This window comes from Rhyacophila brunnea, unplaced genomic scaffold, assembly GCF_057557595.1.
Source record: "Rhyacophila brunnea isolate RB1 unplaced genomic scaffold, BYU_Rbru_1.0 scaffold_12, whole genome shotgun sequence".
Taxonomy (NCBI): Eukaryota; Metazoa; Arthropoda; class Insecta; order Trichoptera; family Rhyacophilidae; genus Rhyacophila; species Rhyacophila brunnea.
This window is the reverse complement of record NW_028232774.1, coordinates 32,352,613-32,376,953: the sequence shown is the minus strand read 5'-3', so window position 1 is coordinate 32,376,953 and position 24,341 is coordinate 32,352,613. Positions and strand designations below refer to the sequence as shown.

The 24,341-nt window shown below is 30.8% G+C and overlaps 1 long non-coding RNA gene across 1 annotated transcript; it reads right to left on the bottom strand.

Moving 5' to 3' along the window:
- Positions 1 to 18,645: 18,645 nt before the first annotated feature.
- LOC147078076 (uncharacterized) lies at positions 18,646 to 23,628 on the bottom strand. Its single transcript, XR_015072265.1, has 3 exons — positions 23,532 to 23,628; positions 19,479 to 19,656; positions 18,646 to 18,815 (listed from the first exon to the last, which is right to left on the bottom strand). It is a non-coding gene; the product is annotated as an uncharacterized LOC147078076 (long non-coding RNA).
- Positions 23,629 to 24,341: the final 713 nt, after the last annotated feature.

The window sequence follows — 24,341 nt, the reverse complement described above, 5'->3', positions numbered from 1 at the left end:
TAAAAAAAATCATAAAAATCGGTCGAGCCACTTCGGAGGAGTGCGACCACAAACATCGTGACACGAGATTTTTATATACGAGTATATAGAGATAAATTTTTAAAAAGTTAAAAACAAAAACGGTATTAATTAATAGTACCTACCAGCTGAATATACAAAAAAGTTTAGTAAATATAATTTATACTTTGCGATTATAAAACTGTTTTCGTATAATTAAAAAAATATTATACTAACCACTATAATACCTACTAAGTGAAAATAATATAAGGCTGAAACATAAGAAAAAAAATATTAATCCGATAGCTTTGGCTTAGTACCTCCTAAGGATATTGATATCATCTGTCACCGCTATAGTGTATGCGATTTGTCAGTTTATATAGTAATTTATAACGTATGAGCTATGTATTTTTATGGTATATTTTTTTAATTTATTTGGCCTACTAAAAATTAAATTATAATGTACATTTCTAATAATTGTGATTTGATAGTGGTATAAAAACTGAAATATCTTTAATTAATATAAGTAATTATTATATTTTTGTGATTTCCTTTGATTTGATAGTCATAAGCAGTGTTTCCTTTTTAAGGAGATTATAAATCAGCCATTCATAAAAATACATTTTTCATTCACGTTATGGCTCATCTTATGTGTGTATGACAATAATTATTTGGCAAAGAAAAACGAAACCGCTTTGCAAAGGACGAGGTCTTCCGTGGAAGTCACGATTAAGGGGACGGGTGACATTTTTTATCACAAGCCGTGAAATTTCTCTTATTTGCGTTATGTATATACCTGTGATATGGAATGTATTTATTAAAAAATATTCTAACTGCGCCTTTGTTTATAAAAGAAAAACCTTTATGTATGTAAAAACAAAATATATATTTGAATTCAGGGAATGACAATATTTTTCTCTATCTATGGATATACTATTTGAACTTAAAATGCTTAAAAATGTAGCATACGAGTTGCTTAAATAATATATTACTATGCATTTAAAGTGAAACTTATTTAGGCACTAAAAATACCTACCAAATTTAATTGAGTCACATTAAGAAAAGTGGCACATATTCCGTTTTCCGTTTGACCGGTTATAACTGCTCAACCAATATTGATAAAAGTTGTAAGTACTTTTTTCTAGTGTGTATATACATGAGATGTTTTCAGATTATGTATGTTCAATATATATAATGATAATATATTCTCAAATCTTGTGTCTTATTCGTTGAATAAAAGAAATAGTTTATTAAATTATTAGCAAGTCTAAGTAAGTACGTCATAAAAACTAAATATTGGAGAGATTCGCGACGTCGGTTAGTAATTTAGGAATTAATAATTAATACCTACCTTAACTTAATATACTAAAACCGTAGCCAAGATTATAATGCAATTCGATAAGCATTTCATATAACAACTACTAGTTTAAATCGTCGTAATTTAGTAAGATACCCGTAGCTTAATTGGGAAAGCATATTGGCGCGAATCCAGTAGATGCAGATTCAAGTCCCGTTGGGTGTCGTATTTTTTTTCTACAAAATGATTTTTGCTAGTGTGTGTTTGCAGGAGATGTTTTCAAATTATGTATGTTCAATATATAGAGAGTTACATTCTCAAATCTTGTGTCGTATTCGTTGAATTAAAGAAATAGTTTATTAAAAGTTGTACAGTTTAGTTTGTATGTATTCCAATTTAGAAGTACATTCGTGTTAGGTACTGATTTAGCGGAGTTTAAATATCCAAAAATATTCCAGAGTTATAATATAAGACGTAGGTACTTGGTATATCAGGCTGATAGTAACCGTGCTATGGAGTATTTATCCATCTTCAAAATGACGGTGTCACATGGATTCGTACCATCCTCTTTCAATATAAACGACAATGTTATGCATAAAATCGTGTCTCATTTATTTAGTGTGCCATTACCACAGCACACATTATAGGTAGGAACTAAATCCTAGTATACGACATATTTTTGTTACATTGGTTATAAATTCAAATATTTTTAGTTATCAATAGATAAAAAACTATGAAACTGGTATAATTATATTGAAAACAGTTGTCTTCTTTTAATTCAAGAAATATAGCAATTGCCAGATATTATGTAGTATATTATTTAATAAAGCTTTCCGAAAACCTTCGCGTATTATTTGTGTCCTCAAATTGGCGACATAAACACATTCGGCAAAAAGTTTAGCGCGTCTCCCAGCTACAAATGGTCGCGCATTAATAAAAAATTTCCCGCCTGATTTTAATGAAAACAATTTAAACTCAACACACACACACACACACCCTCATATATAACAAACTTACACTGACATGCAAATAATTATACAACGTATGAGCACGCATATGAGTTCTTATACGCAAAGCAGATTTGCAGTGAACATGGGGTATAGAATGACAATGTGTTTCTCAATTATTCGTAAAACATATTCTAATAAAATTTATTGAAAATAGCCCAAAGAGAGATGGTTACAATTTCAGACAAATAATATACTATAGTAAGAAACAAGAATAAAACAATTTCTATCAATGATTTTTTATCTAAATACCAACTACTTATAGTCATAGCAAAAAAAACTATTATAATAATACAATAGCATAATATGTAAAAAATAGACGAAGATAAAAATTAAACAGTGAAGATAAACTATTTTTTTATTCAACGAATAATTTACAAGATTAAAGAATGTACCGTTCTTTTACTGAAAATACATAATTTGAGCATAACACTTCTGAGAAATATATTATAACCAACAGAAAAAAAAAATTTGAAAAAAATACGACATCCAGTAGGGTTCGAAACTGCGACACTTGGGATTCATGTCCAAGTGCCACTGACCGCTATTACTATATATTTTTTTCGACTATGTCCGATCCTAATAGGATCATATTATGGGCCTCCACAGAGTAGAGGTTTGTATAAACAGATTTTGTTTTTTACGAGAGATGGATGTCAGCCACTTGCTCAACCTATTAGGTCCATACCCTCCATACTCACACACAAATTGAAAAACAATATGTGTACCAACTTGCCAGACCCAGGATTCAAACCTGAAACTCACGGCGTGATAGTTCAACGCTTAAGCCGCGCGACCACCGTGGGTGTCAAATTATTCTATTCATATCTCATTTATTTGCAATTTTTTTGTGCGCAAACTGTAAAATATATTTAATTTTACAATCATTACACCAAATACACGTGTCGTTTTGTCCGGATTAGTGGTTGGAATTCACAATTAAAACTTAAATATATATATTAAATTTATCGTATTGCTTTTTCTTTCTCCAGTTTCCAACACCCTAGTTATACATTGAACAAATGGCTAACCACTAATTCCTGTTAAAGTATTTCTGTTAATATATTATATACACGTGTGAGGATAAGTTATAAATGTCTTGATTACTTACTAATTTTAAAATTGTCCGTAATTAAAATACAACATAAATTAAAGTACCTGAAATCTTTTAAATATAAACTATTAAGATGAAACCTTAATATATTTATTAAATTAAAACAGAATGAACATTAACTAATGATAATCATTGAATTACTATACGTCATATTGCATTGCAAATTGATTTGAATTATAATACTCCACACACGTACCAACTTTGAGATCTATTTGTTAATTAGCCAAAGCCACACCGAAAGACAACTACGCATTCGGGTAGTATTACGATGTATAAGTATTTTTTTATACAGTGATCTATTTTTATTGAATTCAAATTCAATTTTTCAATTTCAATTTATTTATTTTTTTAACATATTGTAGACATTACAAATTATAAGTTTAAGACGTTCACAACATGACATTTAGAAACATAGATATATAAAACAGTATTACATAAAAAAGAGATAGATCAGTAGATAAATTAGATAGGTACAAGAAAGTACACCGGATGAGTTAAGCAGACCCTATTTTAAGAATTTATAAAACAACGTCCACCTTAACTCATTCTCGCGTAGGTGGAATATATCAACACCCGAAGCAATTTCGTTGAACATAGTTCTGCACCTTGGGAGAATAAACAACTAATGGTCTCTATTTCTAAGATAGTTATCAGGGACACACAGGTCAACACTGCCCAGAATGGCAGAGTTCTCATTTATACCTCTTATAAGTCGAAAAAAATACGTAGCTACATAAATATTTCTTCTAAATTACAGACTGCAGTATGTTAGCATGCCTAAAAGAAAGTCAGTTGGATAAAGCCACGGATAGTATCCATACAACCTCAAGTAAAGGAGTCTCAAGATCTTCTTCTGTACCCTCTCCACCATAAAGCCATAATTCAACTGATGCGGTGCCCAACCAATTTAAAGTGCCTACCACCACCCGTCATAAATGCACAACCGTGGATATGCACGGCCGCTTTCTATGACGCTTTAAACGTGTCTGAAAGAAGTGATTTTAAGTGTTCATTCCGTCCCGAGACGGAGACGCACGGGACTGATGCTGCAACCATGCACTGTAGTGCTTAAAGAAGAAGCGGTGCCCAAACAATAGACCCACTCTCAAGTCTGCTTCGAACTAAAGAATTAAATAAAAGTTTTAATACCGTAACATCTCAAAAGACCCGGGAAGTACGCATGACGAAGCCCAACATTTTATGCGCCTTGTTACAAACGGTAACTATATGGCTACTAAATGTCAGTTTACTCTCAAACGTAATGCGAAGATCCCTTACAGATGATATTCGTGACAAAACTCTGCATGCATCGAGTATTAGAAAAAAACACTTTTCAGGTTCTGGTAAACGATAAAAGATTGCATTTATCAAAATTGAATTTTAGTTTGTTACGCCTGCCCTAATTTAATATATTATCTATATCAAGTTGGAGCTGACGACAATCGTCCAAGGTGACAACTTAGAAAAAGAGTTTCAAGTCATCAGCGAACAACAAAAACATAGCATTTTTTATTACCAATGCTATGTCATTTATAAAAAATCGTGAACAGTAACGGCCCTAAATTCGAACCCTGGGGGACACCAGAAAAGGTGTAAAGAAGGGACGCAAAACGTCGACCGTAGGCCACAATTTTGATTGTAGTTGCCAACATGGAAAATATTATCTGTTTTATAGTTACTAATTCAGACTTCTACAATAGTAATAAAACGCCTGTCAAATATTTCTTATTAATCCGCATCAATGTAATTCAGACTATTTGACATCGTCACCTCAATGCTACAACTAGGTGACTCTGGTTTGGTCATTGTTAAGAAAATTAAATTTAAACTTTACTTTAAATAGAGGAGAAATTTAGATTATCATAATATATCTAGGCCAAAATTATTATTTAAAATAAAAATGGAAAATTGTAAATACTTGTCTAATTTGGAACAATCAAATAATGTTCAATTGAATGAAAAAATATTATAGATAAGTACATTATTTTGTTTATTTAATGCATTAAATTTATGGTTTTAAAGTTATCTAATATTTTTTTTAAACACAAAATTAATACAGTTCCCATTATATTATGACTTATCTAGTTTTATTATATTATTGTAAAGATGGAAATGTAGAAATAATAATATTCAATAGCTAACTCAAAAACAGTGAAAATCAAGTTATCTAGCTGTAGTATTGAGGTGACGATACGTTTATATTTATTAAATTTATTGATAAAATAAAAAAAAATTGTGTATAGTTGAGAATCATTGTAATAGCCAATTATTCAAATTGCCTACCCCCCTCTATACAGCGGATAAATGGAGGCATTTAAATTTCTTGCTCTCGAATTATTTTACGTCACCGGTCTTTTCGGTTTTATTTTATTTTTCGCAAATTGATCGTCGTCGGCTGTTATGTATGTGAGAATGTATAAATTTACACATCAATCTACGCACTCCGCACAAATGCGTACGCCCTTTTTGTACCCGCTTTTGATTAATGTAAAATATAACTGATGTTTCGTAACTTTGATAATTTGTATGGATGAAAAAGGAACGAACGCCACAAAACGGTATTTTTGTCATGTAGTATTTTTTTTGCCAACCTTGTTTTAATTAGATAATATTACAAAAATTTATAACAAATGAAATTTAAATACATACCAGTTTTTAGTATAATAAGTAATTCAATTTTTCATAGCATTATTAGTAATTTGTAAAACATTGTAAAGCTATTAGACCTTAAATCAAGTACCATAAACATGGTTCAAAAAGTTTGTTTCGGCTCTCCTGGAAAATGGCTGATTTTGACTAACGTAAGTGTCTGGGGGTGCAATCTATTTAATAATACCTCTCCTGCGCATCTATTCTATAAATTAGGCTGCTATTGAATGCGATCAAGGGTAGTTTATCATATTTTTTATGTATTGGGGTATTATAATTGTTACAATAAGTACTATGTTTAAACAACACCTCTCTTGGATGTGTTAATTTTTAAAACGAGATAGACAGTTTTAACAGTTTAGACGGACAACTTATCGTAACAATTATAATACCTCAATACATAAATAATATGTTAAACTACCCTCCTACCCAGCCCTGTATATAAAATAGATGCGCTGGTCTTAGTCAAATGTATCGAAGCTCAACGTTTAGATGTAAAGTTTCAGTGATTTTAAGTATGAGAATATTTCAGGACCAGTTATCGAAAACTGTGGTTGCTACGCACTTAAATGTGCTTCGACTGAGTTCACTGAATTTTAAAGTTACGAATGGTCGTGAAAGATATGAGTAAATAAATGGTTAAACATAAAATAAACGGTTAGCAAAAACTCCCGAATAAACTAAATGAAGAAATCTTCTCGTTATCACCAAATCTGACTACCCGATAGGTCCAAATGCTCTTTGCTTTTCGCACGCATTTTAAGATATTCTCAGAAGATGTGGTATCCTGAAATTCTTTGCCTTGTTGATATCTAGACTGGTTCAAGCTCATAGACCTTGCCAGCGTATATACAATAATCTAGTCAATAATTTGTTACATGTAAATTGTACTTATAAAATTTAATGTCCCTATATCACTTTATTCTTAAGAGCACCTGACATGCTAATTTACTTCATTAATCATTTTATTTCTAATTATTTACCTACATAATGTTTTCTTCAATATTTTCCTTGTATTCCGGTGGTTTTTATTACATATTTTTAACTGTTTATTGAGACGTGAATTTGAACTCAATTCTATACGTCCATCGGTTTCCGATACCGTAACTCACAATGAATTGTGATACGACCAATTGCATACGTATAAATTATTAACACGTCAAAAATTGACTATTATAATAGTGAGTCAAAGCAGTTAACTATATTCACAACCAAAGGAGACCAGGGGCAAATCCCGCCGATATGGAGACGGAGCTTCACTATTACAGTATAGGGACAAGTATAGAAATCAATTATAATGAAACAAACGACTTTTTTAAAAAGAATAATTCATTAATTTTCTTAATATTTTATAAACTATAAATTATTATAAACTTCGTCGCCGTGTACATTTGATATTTTTCTTACGTCTTTCAGCTTACCCTGCCTTAATTATTCATTATGACCGACGACAAATTATTTTACCCTTTGACTTGTTTTACAAATAATTACACTGGTAATTAGTTGACCGCTTAGTCTGTGTAAACACTGTAAACGATACGTTGTTATTTAATTAATTAATAAATTCTTTAAATTTACTTTAGACATAATAATTTATCCTTTTGAAACTTTGCACCCGAATGCCGTATACCTTTTTTGCATACCTCCTTTGATATTTTGGCGCGACAATCTTTTTATTGGCGGCTTTAAATTTTTAATTACAATATATTGAAAGTTTTGTAATTAGAGTGATTTAAAAAACATCTTACGAATAAAGTAGCCATGAACGACATTGATAGATAATTATTATTCACATAAAAAACACAGAAAATAATATAATTTTAATCCCAATTGCCTAATTGGGAATTTTAATTGCCACAAAATTGATGCTTGTGTAAACATTAGTATTCTTCATATTTATATACGGTGTCGAGACATGGACGCTGAAGGCAAGGGAGCAGAAGGCAATTGATGACTTCGTCATGTGGCATTGGTGTCGAACGCTTCGTATTTCTTGGACAGAACCAGAGACTGTTGGAAAAAAAACGGCTCTTCACAATATATCTGAGACGCATTCTGCAGTTTTTTGGATATATTTTCCAGCGCGGACCGGACAACCTGGAGAGTCTGGTGGTTTTGGGTGGCCTCCAGGGAAGTCAAAGCAGAGGAAGAGCGTTGTACGCTGAGACCATGAGTGAAGCGGAAGATCGAGAGGGATGGAAAGTCTTGGTCACTCAAAGGATGACAAAATTCAAAAGTGATCACGATCCTCAGCCATGAGGGTACGACAAAGAAGAAAAATCTTAATTTCACGTCAATCATAATTTTTCCTTTAAAAAATGACACCCCGTAATAATTATTGTAATTTCGAAATGTACAATTTGACCCTGTCTCACATTATATTATTATAACGATTCTCCAACCCCATTTTTGATACTAATTTAAATAATTGTATTATATAAATTAAGTTTAAATGTTGCTATTTATACCGTTATTATTATTTTTAACACCCACGGTGACCGCGCGGCTTAATCGTTGGACTATCACGCCGTGGGTCCCAGGTTCGAATTCTGGGTCTGGCAAGTACACATATTGATTTTCAATTTGTGTGTGAGTCAGGGTATGGACCTAATGGGTTGAGCAAGTGGCTGACATTCATTTCTCGTAAAAAAACACAAATCTGTTAATACAAACCTCTACTCTGTGGAGGCCCATATGATCTTATTAGGATCGGACATGGTCGGAAGAAAAAAAAAATTATACCTAATAAAGCTTACTATGTGAACGAACTATGATTAGCTGTCAGCCATGCCTATTTTATTGTGTCCACGTTCTTCATGTAAACGAGAGAAAAAATGTATATTTGCCACCAGCGCGAAAAGTTGCAACCATCGAATCTCATAATAATATTTTTTTTAGTATTAAAACAAAGTAAGTACTTGAGTTCAAAGTAGTGAACGTTATGTATCTAACTATTAATAAAATTTATTTCTTATTTTTTTTATTTTATTTATATACTTACCTACTTAAATGATGTTTAATATAATAAAAATTGGTCTAGAATAAATAAATTATAAAAATATATATTTTTAATATTTATATTATTTTTTCATGTACTGAGGGGTACATAATACTATTTTAATGGTTTTCGATGGCTTTTCGATATTAAAAGACAGTGGGCAGTTAATTAATCATTTACTGATAATGATCTTCGTGTTGATTTCGCTGAGCGCTCACCGATTGCTTGATGTCGTCCGAAGGTTTTTAAAATAAAAAATACTTGTATATTTACATTTTTAAAATATAACACTTTGTTATGATGGTAGTCTTGTCTACCTTGTTGACATAGTTTCATTGTGTTATTTAAAAATAAACATTTTAAATTGAAATTATTGTTAAGTAATTATTACATAATATAACATATAGATACCTAAATAAATTACTTAAATTATTAACCTACAACTACTCAAGTGTATTTTTATGCCATATCTTGTTCAAGATTATTTATAGAATCAGTCTAATAAGCATTTTGAAACATGTCAAAATTTTCTATTTTCCATTGGTGACCGGACAAAACAGTCTACACAGTCTACTTCGTTTCAAAAGTCACTCTTCACCATTGAAAGATAGTATTAAAATCCTTTAATTTCAATGATCGCCATCCTCAGTAATGAGGCAAAACATATTATTATATGGATCAAATTAATGTGATTTGATATCATTTGGAATGCAGTGAAAATAGTTTGTTACAAATGATAAAAAACCTCGAATTAAAAATAAAATCACCAATGAAAACCGTGCCCAACAATTAAAGGCGAATCTGCAATGCGTATCACTGCTTTGCGATAAAAATCCTTTGCAATGTTCATACCTTAATTAAGCATTTAAAACTTGTTGACCACAACAATGTATTCTAATTTTTCATTCGTATCTTTCAACAGAAAAAGCACCATTTTAATTACATACTAATATTAATATTTGAAAAGTTTTCTTTTCTCTTATGTTACATTTTTCGATAGAACGGTATAATTATAGTATCTACATACAGATTATCAAAGACACACAGAACTATCAAAGGTTGTTTAGACGAATGATATTCGGTGCTGTGTTTCTTTTATTTGATAAAAACAATATTTTATTATTTATTTATACATTGGACGTTAAAGACGCGCCCAGCGCGTAACAATTAAAGTGGATTTTTGATTACCATGCTATTTAAATATGGTAATTAAAAAGTAATTATTTAGTCAGTGGTCAATAAAAATTTACTCATAATATAGATATCAATATATTAAACGCAGAATGCTCGTAAACCGGTGAATTTTTGTGACAAAGATTTAAATTGATCTAAACTTTCTCAGTTAATTTTATAAATTTGAATTTTGCGCCATTCTCACAGCTCACCTGAAAAATCACAAGAATACCAAGAGGTAATCAAGCATATGATGAGCAAACCCTATTATAGCTATTCCTTTTAGCTAGACTGTCGTTAAAATGTATTTTCATCAAAAATGTAAACAACCCTCAAGAGTTTTTTGCACCTGTCGAGGGAGATTATACGGTCATATCCCGACTGTAATTAAGTTTAATGATGTTTATAATAATCAGATATTACATCGTATATTTTGTTTTGTTGTATTGTTAAATACGTATATCATCCTAAGGACCTAAGGTATTAATTTATATAACACTAATTGAATTCAACCCTTCAGGTTACCTTCGACAGCCCAACTAGGAACGTCTGCTCACCACCACGGTCTTGACTTCTCGTCACCCCTTGGCTTCTGACTCCCACCCCCCATTAATAGAATTTGTCTCTTAGTCACCCTTGCATCCATCGACCAAACGCTAATCAGAGATAACTTAATATTATAAGTATGTAAAACTATATAATATAAGTGATCATTTTATAAAACATAAATTTGCAGGCAAAGTGTTAAAATCTAGGTCGGTGCTACCGTATAATCTGTTGTTCCGATATTGACCGCAAACGAGGGGTTAAAGAGATGCTTGCGCAGGGTTAACTGCTCTTAATGACCGAGCCAAGGGAGTTGTAGTTTTATTGTTCCTATACTAACTTGAGCTTCCGTCCAAAAAGCTCGTTTATGCGCACAGTAAACTTTTTTGCTTAAAAAAGCTTCACGACAAAGCAGTTTGCGTGTAGCGATGGTTTGCATATCGGAAATAAACAATTAAAGGCTGTCTGTGGAGAAATAATAAACAAAATTTTGCATAGCATGTATGTATCTATTACTGGTAAAATTATATACCTACTATATATCAAATCAAATCAAATTTATTTATTTTCCATATAATGAACAAAACAAATTATAAATTCAAAGCATTCACGACATGACATAAAATAAGTGTTAATAATTTTTAAAATAAAAATACAGAGAATAAGTAATAAAATAAAAAAATAAATAAAATAAGTAACAAAATAAAAGTAGATGGAAGCACACAGAGTGAACTTTGATAGACCCTATCTTAAAAACTTATAAAACAACGTCCACCTAAATTCACCCTCACGTAAGTGGAATATATCAATATCCGAAGCGATTTCATTAAACATGGTTACTGCCCTCCCAATTGGCATTACTAATGGCAGGTTAGTTCTGCACCGTGGAAGAACAAACGACGAATGCCCTCGATTTGTATCAGAGACACACAAGCCAACACCACCAAGAATGGCAGAGTTCACATTTACGCCGCGTATAAGTATGAAAAAATATGTAGCTAAATAAAGATCCCTTCTAAATTTTAAGCTACAGTATGTAAGCATCCCTAAGAGAAAATCAGCCGGATAGAGCCACGGATAATATCCATACAACCGAAAGTAAAGGAGTCTTAAAAATTTCTTTTGGATTCTCTCCATCATAAGGCCGTACTTCAACTGATGCGGGGCCCATACGATAGACCCACTCTCAAGTCTGCTTCTAACTAAGGAGTTATAAAGAATTTTTAGTACCGTAACATCCGAAAAGACCCGGGAAGTACGCAAGACAAAGCCCAACATCTTTAGCGCCTTTTTACAAATGGTATCTATATGACCACTAAACGTCAGTTTACCGTCAAACGTAATTCGTACTTGTAGGCACTGATTTATCATGAAAAGGGTATACAAGGGATGGAATTAATGTAATATTTAGATTTTTTTTACAACACAAAAACAATTGCTTATATAGAGTTTCTAATTGTGCAAGTATATATATATTTCACATAACTTTTGACGTTTATATAGCACTCCTGCTAATAAGCACTAATCATATCATTAACACAGTGGGAAGGAAGATATAAATGCATTTTCTATAAAATAAATATTTTGCAATCTATTTTTCTTAAAACTACAGAATTGTTAATTCCAATAATAATATTGTAAAAGCAAGTGTTTATTTTTTACAAAGGTACAAATCAAATATAGATAATTCTTATAATGTTCCGGGTGACAACCATGATGACGATAATCCGATGAATTAAATATCCATAAGGCAAGATATTTAATTCGGATTAGCCAATTTATTCGCTACAAGAAGATATTTTTAACTGTTAAAATATTTCGAATAAAGACAAAAATTATCTAATTCTATATTTTATAGACCAGTGTTTCTCAATCGGTGGTCCGAAGACATTTTTTGGTAGTCGGCGATCTTTTGGTGTCCTCATGCCAATGCTAAAAATTCTAATAAAATCTTCAAAACCCATGGACCCGCAAGTGATTGTGCATTATATTTTTTGTTTTTAAAATAGATTAATGGTTTTACGTGACAAAATCAACCGCGATGATTATACTTTACTATATAAATACTATTTTTCATTTCTGTGTTAACGGTTTGCAATTTTTTTTCCCATTTTTAGTGATCAGCAGATGTAAAAAGGTTGAGATCACTGATCTATACTACTACACTCGTAGGTACACTTTATTGGCTGAGGTAATATTAATATTTTGCTGTAATAAAGGTAAAATACAATGATGATTATGACATAGTGTTATATAAAATTTTGTAATTGTGATTTTTGACGTCACAATTACAAAATAAAAAGCATCTCTAATAAGATAAAATAAAATAAGCATGAGCAAGAGCCGTAAAGTTACCTGAACTTTTCCAAGCCGAACTCCGCTATTCCTTCAGAAATCTCGCAACTGTTAACTGTTATTTGAATTAAAAAAAGGGATTACACGACTGAAAGCTCGTGCAATCCAGGGTTTAGGATGTACATAATAAATTTCTGGGCGCCACACGATCTTACGACCGTGAAAGATAATAAATATTTAACAGTGTGGAATATGGAAACATATAAAATAAAAGAGCGAGTTATACTTCACAGAAACTATATTATCGCAAAGACAAGAATTTAAAATACATTAAATAGCTGATATTAAGCAGCTCGATACTGAAATTTGAAATACTTACTTTAAATACAAGCGGCTAAGTTTGAAAAGAAATAAAGCAAGAATGGTGAATCAAATGAATAGTTTTTAAAATACCCAAATTGGAACGATCAGAGACTCTTGACACGACAGCTGCATCGTGCTCCGTTAGGTGACGTCCATGATTAATATTGGGTAGACCCAAGTGGAGCACGACTGTTCTGAGGGACAGACGAAATCAAAAAGCCCTGTTTCTACTGTCACACTACGCGACCTCACATTGTCTCCGGAAATTCCAACAGCGCCAAATTTGTCCACACGACTCGCGAAGATAGTTCGTCCAAAGACAAGTCGGTGTGACCAGTCGAATTAATTAATATTGTAGGTGATGTTTATTTTAAATATAACAATAGGTTACTAATACTGGACATATAAGAAACTATTTCGAAGTATTTTCCCCAATGAAAACTCTTTTCTATACAGCCTACACATAGTACGAAAGTGAAGGGAAAAAAATATTCTATGTTATGCAAACGATGAATAGCTAGAAAAGTGTGTTGTCAATGATGATTTTAAAATATTGTAGTTGCGATAAATTGGAATACAACAGAATAGTCAATTTGCATAAAAAGAGTTTCTTGTACATCTTTGATTTTACCAAAATAATTGATAAAATATGACAAATAAATACTGTTTTTGTATTCTTATTGTGTTATCAGGTAAGCATTTTTGAAGTGTTTGTAGACAATATTTTGTAGACAAATCTCCGAAATAAACTTTTTTTAGTAAATCGACGATTGTTTTTCAACTGAAGCATTGTTTAATTAAGGTTTATTCAGTGGCCAAATTACATAAGTATATAATATATATGAGATATTAAATAATTAAATAAGTAATCTTTCCAATTACAGGTGGATACGGTAAATATAAGAATTAAAAACAGTTATTAATAAACAAAAATAATATAACAGTTTATTAATGAGTGAATGAAAAATAAAAATAAAATCAGGCAATAAAAGAAGAAAGTACAGTAAGTTCTTATTATGAAGCAATCGTAACTGTGAAGCTGAAATAAGTAAGTTTGTAAAATTTTGAAAGATGCAACAGAACAAAATATGATGATTCATAATTCTGTGGAATTGAGCTATCGTATAATAGCACCGGAGATTTATTTTCTGTGTGAAGTACAGTATAAAAACAAATCAAGTCGAAAATTTACTCTAAGTAGATAAAACATTGTTTCATTATCAATTTAAGTGTTTATTTGATATTTTAAAGATAATACAAGGTCGATAAATAAGAGATATTTGATTTGGACAAACAATACCAAGTGATAAACATAATTCATAAATACTACTGTAGGTTTTTAAAAAAAATTCAGTATAATGTTCATGATTGACAAATATAATTGCAACAGTATATGTTATACATATATATTATGGAGATCGAAATAGATTTCTATATAATACTCAAATATGACGTGCGTCTATTCCAGCACCCTTGTGCCGGAAACCAAAAGCTTCGCTAACAAACCCTCTCGCCAGACAGTAACGAGAAAATAAACCAAATAATAAACTAGATTGTGGGGGCGGTAATGTGTCAATTTCCTATGCCTGAGGACTTTAATAGACACGTTTGAAGACATCCAATAATAGTTATGAAGATTGACAGGTCGCGAATGAATTTTACTACACGCTGAAGACAAATATAGTCAATAACAGTTTGTACCTATCATGACTATACACACATTAATATTGAACAATAATTGTAGTTCAATAATGAATGCATCAAATTGACATCACAATTATTAAAATAACAGTTTATATCAGAAAATTTATAATCAAAATAATTTATAATAAAATAATTAAATTTATAGTCCGATCCTAATAAGATCATAATATGGGCCTCCACAGAGTAGAGGTTTGTATTAACAGATTTTGTTTTTACGATAAATGAATGTCAGCCACTTACTCAACCTATTAGATCCATACCATGACTTATACACAAATTGAAAAACAATATGCGTAGGTCAATGACATTAATATGGACGACGCATCTGGAAAGAAAAATGACACTCACTTTTTTGTCGGGTCTGCCGAATGGCATAATCTGTTCTAACGCCATTACAATAAAGGTGATATTGCTATAAATTCCCGATGCGTGATGTCGCATAATGGAAATTGCGTGACGTCTACCTATACATGTGCGAATGTCGCTATGCGTGAATTTATTTGCTAACTACTGTATTGAGTGAGTCGTCCATTAATAATATCATTGGCGTAGGTACTTGCCAGACTCAGGATTCGAACCTGGGACCTACGACGCTATTATAGGCGGATGCTTAAGCCGCGCGGCCACACACTGTATAAAAATATCTACTGCAATAGATACTATGAATAAGAGGCGCGCGGTGACTTTTGCTTAAGGGAATACTGTCGAAAAATAAATCACATTATACGTCTCTAACCTACTATTTATGAGTCTAGGACGATTCGGCACCGGGACAACTAAGCGCCATGCAATAAATAGACGTTAGTAAATTATATCTACTTTAAAATATATATTTAATATTATTGTTTAAGTATGTTAAATATACTAACTTATAATATTATTATTTAATACTTAGTGAGAATCTAAATATGCACACGTAAATAATGATTTAATTGTGTATATATTTAAGTTTCAACGAGAAGAAAGTTCTTTTATATTAAATATAATGTCTCAGCCATAATAATTCTCAATCCGCAATAAAAAACAATATGTTTATACCAAAATGAATTAAAACGACTAAGTAGTAGATAGAAAATGATTAAAAGTTCTCGTCTACTTTCTGTATAAAATCATGATGAACGTATATTTATTTCATTCGATAGTGTGGCGCCCAATTGTCCTGGCGGCAAGTTGTCCCATTCCCTCTATACTATATTATAATCTACTAAAAGTGTTGCATTAAATTGAATTTTGGTGGATGGCCACTGTATCGGTCTATTACGTAATGATATAGTAACATCTATCGACATAAAATATAATTAACGGTCTCAGTCGATATCAAACCTTTCATTCATGCAGTTCACAAAAATTCTCTGAATTTAATAATCGTTCCCTGCTTACTATATTTGACCGCAATAGACATAAAACTACCAAAATAATAAAGCCATTATTTTACAAAAAGATATTCTACTTATATTATATATAAGTATTATTTAATAATTATGTACTTCGGTGCTATAAATAATTAGTCTAAATGTGTGTTCATTGTATATTTATCTTCTTCTTTCCATAATGTATTTATTGAATGACATCGGCGATTATAATACATAAATACTGTACTCATTTAAAATACTCTCTGGGATTTTAAAGAACTTTGGTTTAACGGTTTGATATAAATTAATTTTGCGAAGTGCGAAAAATTATTATATATATTGCGCATTTTATATTATGGCCCATACGTTAGTGCGTTGGCGTAGAAAACAAAAAATACGTACGTTTTTATTCTCTCACACTACGTAGCCGTCCTTTTATATTAAATACACCACTTTATCATAAATCAGGCACATTATTATGAACGTAACGAACTTACATATAAATACATACTTGTATTTAAAAAATAATTGAATAGTAGGTATATACCTTTTGTATTATTATGTACATTAAAATGTAATATTAATCTTATATTATAGAATTGTCTAAGTACACCGGTTTAAATTGTTTTAAAATATTTTAAATCTCTTAATACAATCATTGATAAATCCCACTTAATAGCGTTGCGCTTTGAAACCGTTAAATCATCGGAAAATTTTGCAATTTCCCTTAGTCAACACCCTAGCCGGTTTTTCATTTTCCGGTGAAAGAATAACGAGAGAATATCCCATTTGTTTCGCCGAAATAAAAGCTATTTCCTCTCAGACAACCCTCATTGGTACAATATTTTTTGTAGGTGGAGTTACGATTCTCTATAAAGAAAAATAAAGAAAAATGGTACATGCGCAGTTTGATTACACTAGCCATTGTATTTTTTTTCTAATTTATATGTTATAGTAATATTATTATAAAAAATTTATTGTTTATTGAATTTGGGTTAATACCCTGTTTATATGTGCATGGATTTACTGCTGAGAGTACGTACTATCGTGGCCATAACAAGACAATGTACATGTACATATGTATTATCATGCAGGTTGCAAGACTGCATGCATAAATCAAAAAAGTTCGGAAGCTTCTGAATTTTCACGCGACAGTTGGGATTTGTTCTATATCTGCGCCTGCGATATGGAACAATAGCGGCAAACCTGGCGGTAAAAAAACGAATTACACCTCGCAGACACATTTTGATGTTAACTGATTTTCACGACCTGTCAAATAGTAGAGTATACGCTTCATAAATTTGCACTCAAGCTCTAGGATGAAAATGAAGTAATATATTTAAAAAAATACTTTTTTACATATATTATGTATTTATTTATTCATTATTACATATTATATTAAGGCTATACTTCAGTTGAGGCGTGGTCTTAAAATATCGTGGCTGTCGCGGGCGCAAATGACGCATGCCGAACGAAATATAATTTTTCATATAAATCTAACATGCGTCCATTTCATGTTCTATTAGTAACAATAATAATATATTTATTGACATGTTTTCTTTTTAAAGTAAATGGGTAACGTTTTTAGTCATCTTTACACGATTTAAGAATTAATACCCCCGTTGCCATCACGAAACGAATTGACGTATTCACACCTCGACGTTCGGTCTCCAAGTGCCAGTCCAAAATTTCGTCGCGCCTATAGTTGAAAATTATTTGCCGTTTTACTGAAGTATCGCCTTAATACAAGTGAATATTATTTAATCCAATTTTTTGCAAGGTAATCAGGCAAAGAAGCATATCAGTGTAGTAAAAAGTGCAAAAAAGTGCCAACAAAGAAAACGTATACTCTACTATAAAATGACATCATCGCGTTTCACTTAGGTACTCTTAAGAATGAGATCGCCGAGACAGTCAGTACTTTTACGTGTAAACAGTTATTATTGCGATAGTTTAAAATATACACTATTGCTGCATATAAATCCATGCACGTGTACAAGCGCTATAAGATTAATAAGGTTGTATATTTTTCTTATCATGGAATCATAATACTAGGTACGAGTAATCAGTTAAATGAAGAAGTAATAAAAAAAACTTACACCAAAATAGTTTATACTTTTTTAAAATAAAAGAACAATGAAATTAACATGTTACGTTTTAAATATTTTATTAAAGATTATTGGCACAGATGTTACAAATAATAAATAGTTTTATTGCATTACAGTATGCTTGCTTAATCAACCTTGTGTAATTAAGTCATTTTGAAGTTTATAGATATTATCTTAAAATATTGTTTTGCCAGACTGGGGGATTACAGCATCTGAAAAAAAAATATTTATATTATCAGTCACAATAAATTGTTTGTCTTTTATATCCGATTATTTTAATATAAGTGAAAAATAATTATTTAATTTAAAAATTTAAATTAAAATAATTAAATCAAGTAGATAGACGCTTATATAGTAGGTTAACATTGAAATAACGCTAAAATATTAATACTACACTAGCTGAGCCAGCTGGCTCTCGCCAGTCTGTCTCGCTAGGTCTTGCAGATAGCTTTTCGTCATAATGACATGGTGTTGGAATTTAATAAAATTGTTAGTTTAATAAAGTTATAGTTTTTCCTTCGGGATGGATTTTCATTCATATTTATGATTTGCAAGTCGTCAATAAAAACAAATACGTATGACTGAAAAAGTTTGATATGCACTGTTTTTGGCGGATCTTAACAGAATACCTCCACCCTTCGCTACTTTCTTCCATAATATAAGAATTAAATCAACACGCGTTAAACGAATATCATTAGGTATATTTAAATTGTTAAACTAATTGACAGTGAATTAAAATCAGTAGTTTCTGGAAAATACATAGGCTTTAATATTTCTTACAAATGTTCCAAAAAGGTTCCACTAAAATAATGAAAGTATTAATAAAATAAATCAGTGGATCAAATAGGGTTTCAATAGGTTTCAGTAAATTTTACCTGAAATTTATGAATTTGTTAGACTCCATGATCAATCAGAGAGTTAAGGAGTGCCAGGAAGTTTTGGCATGGCTCCAGTGAGGCCTGTTAACATTCCCGTGGTTGTATTCATTATTCCTGCGCCCGCTGCTTGAAGACCAGCTGTTAATCCAGTGAGCGAATCAAAAATTCCAGCGGCCTGTCAACAAAAAGTTTTTATCGTATTTTAATCATTATTCCCAGTGACCTAGACCAAAAGTACGATTTTCACTTCAAATGTATGTTTTATAGGTACCCTGTTTACACATGCATGGATGTACTACTGACAACGTATTATCACGGCCATATTATATGCCGTGCAAGTTGCAAGATTGCATCCATGTATCAATAAATTTCAGAAGTTTCTGAATTTTCACGCAATAATTTGGTACTTGCATGGCGATGTGCATGCACTGTATAACTATAGTGGCAAACCTGCCGGAAGAAATACGAACTACGCCTCACTGAATATTTTGAAGTCAATCGATTATCTACGAACATGTTCGAACCTGTCTGAATCTGTCAAATAGCACATACGATGACAACATAACGTCTCGTTTACGCGTGAAGAATGAGATTGGAGAGACAGTCAGAAATTTTACGTGTAAACATTTATTATCAGGATGGTTTAAAATACACACCATTGGTGCAAATAAATCCATGAACGTCAACAGGCGCTATAATTTATTTCAATATATGCTCAAATCCAGAGCAAGTCCTTAATATATCTAGCAAATGACAAATACCTAATCATTACTTCTGGTATAAAATATCCTAAGAAGACAATCAAGATGAACGTGAGATTGTAAATCTAATGGTGAAATAAATTAAGAAAAATGATTTCATTCAATGTCATCATTATTAGTTGGGGTCGCACCACTGTGGTTTATTTCTATTGTTTTACTACAAGTCTTTTGCTCACAAGAAAAAGATTTATTAAGTGTATGTAAGTATAGAAATTTAAGTTTGATTTTATATTATTATAATGTTCTTATTTATTATTGTCAATTATATATAGCGTCAATTATAAGTCGCGATCTAATGTGCGGAAAGGGTCTCAAAAAATCTAAAAAAATATATTTTAACAACAACGGCCTTTATTCGTCTTATTATTCTAACACGTTTACAAATATTTGTTAACTGAATAAGTCTATCTACTTGTATACTAAGAATGTATATGCCAATAATTAACAATTTTCTTATTATTTAAATAATCAAATATATGAACACCTAAATCAATAATATTATCCAGATATAGTATAAACTTACTAATACGTCGTATAGCTTATACGAATATTGTGGATTTTTCAAAAAATTAAAAACACATGATGATTGCCATAAAAATAAAATGATTTTATTATTTTTATTATAATATACTAAACTAAATAGTGGCGTGCGATTCAAAGATGTTGTCAATACGGAGCATCGCTAAATTATTATTTCAAGGTTTGTATTTGAAATATTCGATACAAGCGTATATGTACAAGAAACATGATGGCTTGTAATGACATCAATTGGCGAAAATAATAAATAAAAGCTGGAACGGTAATGTAGTTTACTGCATTTTCATTTGTTTTAAAAATAAATGAGTTATCTTTTCACTTTTTACAACGTTTTTATTAGCTCGTATTCTTATTTGTCCGGTGTTTGTTTATCCAGTACAAATCTTGCGATCGATTTTTAACTATCTTCTCGACTAGCAAGACATTTGAAAATTTTATAACATATCAGAACACGATTACAATGCATTCTTTTAATACTTTTAACCATCTTTAAGTAGAATTGAATTCATTTTTAGTTTATTCTGTTTTATATGAAAAGTTATTTCGGAAGAAATCCGTAATCTAATCCACTATTATTGGTTGCTAAGTGGGTGGTCCTAGCGACTAAATTATTAATATATACGTGCGTTACTATGGAAATCAAAATGACATTTCAGTATTCTATATTTGTTTGTTTGTTTGTTTATAATAATTGAACAGAAAATTTAAAAACGTTGTATATAAAAAGTTCTTTTTATCTTGTAATTATTATGATTTTTATTTGTTATGAAAGAAATGAGTCACTTTTTCAAAAGAATAATTTTCAAAATAGTTCTGTGTTTTTATTATTTGCGTATATTCTTCCACACAATAAAAGTTTTAATTATTAGTACCTAAATAGTAACTAAATAATGCTGCAAGTTGCGTTGAAGTTGCTTGCGTTGTCAATACAGGTGAACTGACGGGACATGTTTAAAATCCGTCATATTGCTGTTGTTAATTTCTGTACTTTTCTTATGACTATCCACATAATACTCCAGATATATAGATAGCCAGTTCTATATATTTTAGTTCTATATAAACATAAACTGATTGTTTTGATAGATGAAGCCACTCGTAATAAGCAACATGCCCTACCCAAAAAATCACCGCACGTTACGTTTACTTTCATCCGTCATATAGTTTATCTTATTAAAATGTAATTAAATTAAATTAAATTTAAGGCAAAGTTACACCGAATAATCAAAATTTTCCGGAATATGTAAAACCTGTATAGTGACAATATTAATTAATATAATAATTCAAAATAAAATTAAGTAATCTATTACAGTAAAGTATTTCATTTCGACCACAAATATTACAACATATTATAGGCATGATATTGAATTATAAAATTGACACAAAAAATAGTTGCATCTATAAATTCAATAGTAGAAATTATATTATATAAGATAGATAGGATTCAAGTAGGTTAGGTCTGAATACTCCACGCTATTGTGAATCCATCATACAGAAACCTCTGTTGAAAGTGAATCAGTAAAAACGTTACTAAGGCTGATGATTAAATTATCATTTATTATCATAGTCATTTCGCATTGCAGATTCAGTTTAACCAAGCTTTACACTCGTGCTCATAAATATATTTATCGGGGACGCACTGAGATAAAAAAATCTAGCATTGGTGCTAAAAACCTACAAAAAGATTTTAGTCTGACCACGAACGATTACCTAATATAGAGAATAATATATTTTACTTTTTCTTTTATTCAATGAATAATTCACAAGATTTAAGAATGTACCATTCTAATTATTTAACAAACATAATTTTGAAAAACCTGAGAAAATATATTATAACCAATAGAAAAAATCTTTTTGAATCCGGCAGAAATTGAGCCTGCATCTCCTAAGCATTATCCACTTTACTACAAGGTGACATACTAATGACATATTAAAAGGCCAATAGTTAAAGTTTGTCGTCATTAGTATGTCACCTCGTAGCATAGTGGAAAATGCGCGGATTGGGTCGTAAACCTAGAAGATGAAGGTTTGATTCGTGCTGGGTATCTTACTTTTTTAAAAAAGATTTTTTCTATTGGTTATAATATATTTTCTCAGGTTTTTCAAAATTATGTATGTAGGTCATACGTTTTGGAATAGCTATCAAGGGCTGTACTATAAACATGTTTTATCTCTCGCTCTATTTAAGTTAGTACTTTTGTAAACTATCCTCCACGTAACCTTGCCATTGTACACAATAACAAGGATTTGTGTGTATACGCAACCGTGTAAATGTATTAGTAAAAGCCGGGCACTCGATTGGCTTACACACGTACGTCGTATAATTGTATTAGTAAATTCCAAGCACTCGATTGGTTTATTCACGTTTTCATTCAGAAACATCTATTCTAAAAAGCAAGGTTACGTGACGGAGACTCTACTCTTTGATGTTAACCGATACTGTTCAATTGGAATGAGTAAATATATTAAAATCGTAGGGGATATTTTCAAAAATAATATAATATATTTGATGACAAAAGATTTACAAAACAAATGAATGTAGTATTTATTATCATTCAAACTTCTAACAGGCATGTGGTGGTCAAGCTAAGTATTAATTATTTATTTACGAATTAGTTATTTGTAGTGATATAATATTATACGTTTATGTGATTTTAAATTAAATATCAAATTAAAAATCCAATACCACACAATATTTCCTCCCATAAGAAGCAGTACTAGGTAGCTAGTCAGTATATTAAAAAAATATACAAACCTGTACGGCGCAAATGAAGGCAAGAACCAAGAAAATCCTTAAGAACATTTTTACTAGTTAATACTGAACTACTGGTCTGGAATCTAGAAAATACAGTGGATAATAATTTTTCAAATGCAATTTTATATACATCCAAGTGGTTTATTGATTCAATATTTCAATTATTGTGTTTATTTTTTCAGCTGCTATAATATTATGCTAAGCAGTACACCGTTAGTCATGTTTATTAACGTTTTGTTTCGAAATATGACATGCTTATAAGATCATTTCAAAAAAGTCAGGCATGGTTATTTGTCTAAAAGATTTTTCTTTTCAATATTTAAATGTAAAACCTAGCCTGTAAGTACGTAATATATTGTTTAACTCATATACCTACGCGTATCTTTTTAAAACCTAATATTATGGTGACGCATTGATATCCATGAAATAATCATTGTTTTTCAAGAAATATATAACCACTAAAAAAATCATTAAGTAACAAAAACATATGACACCCAGCGGAATTCGTACCAGCACCCCCTGGGATTCACACCCATATGCCTGACCGCTAAGCTAAGTGTGTCATATCTAATTGTAGCGGTTTTTATATTTTTCACTGCATTGCGTTATTTATTTTTTTTGACAATCTACTTAATATGTATTTTAAATCGAAATATTAATAATTTACTTTAATTATTAACCGATGTCAAAATCTCTTTTTCTTATAACGTACTCACACTTTCTCATAATTTAATAAACTATTTTTATTACTCTGGATATATTTATTTCATTACAATATTAGTAATTGTTTTTTAATTTAATATAACGCAA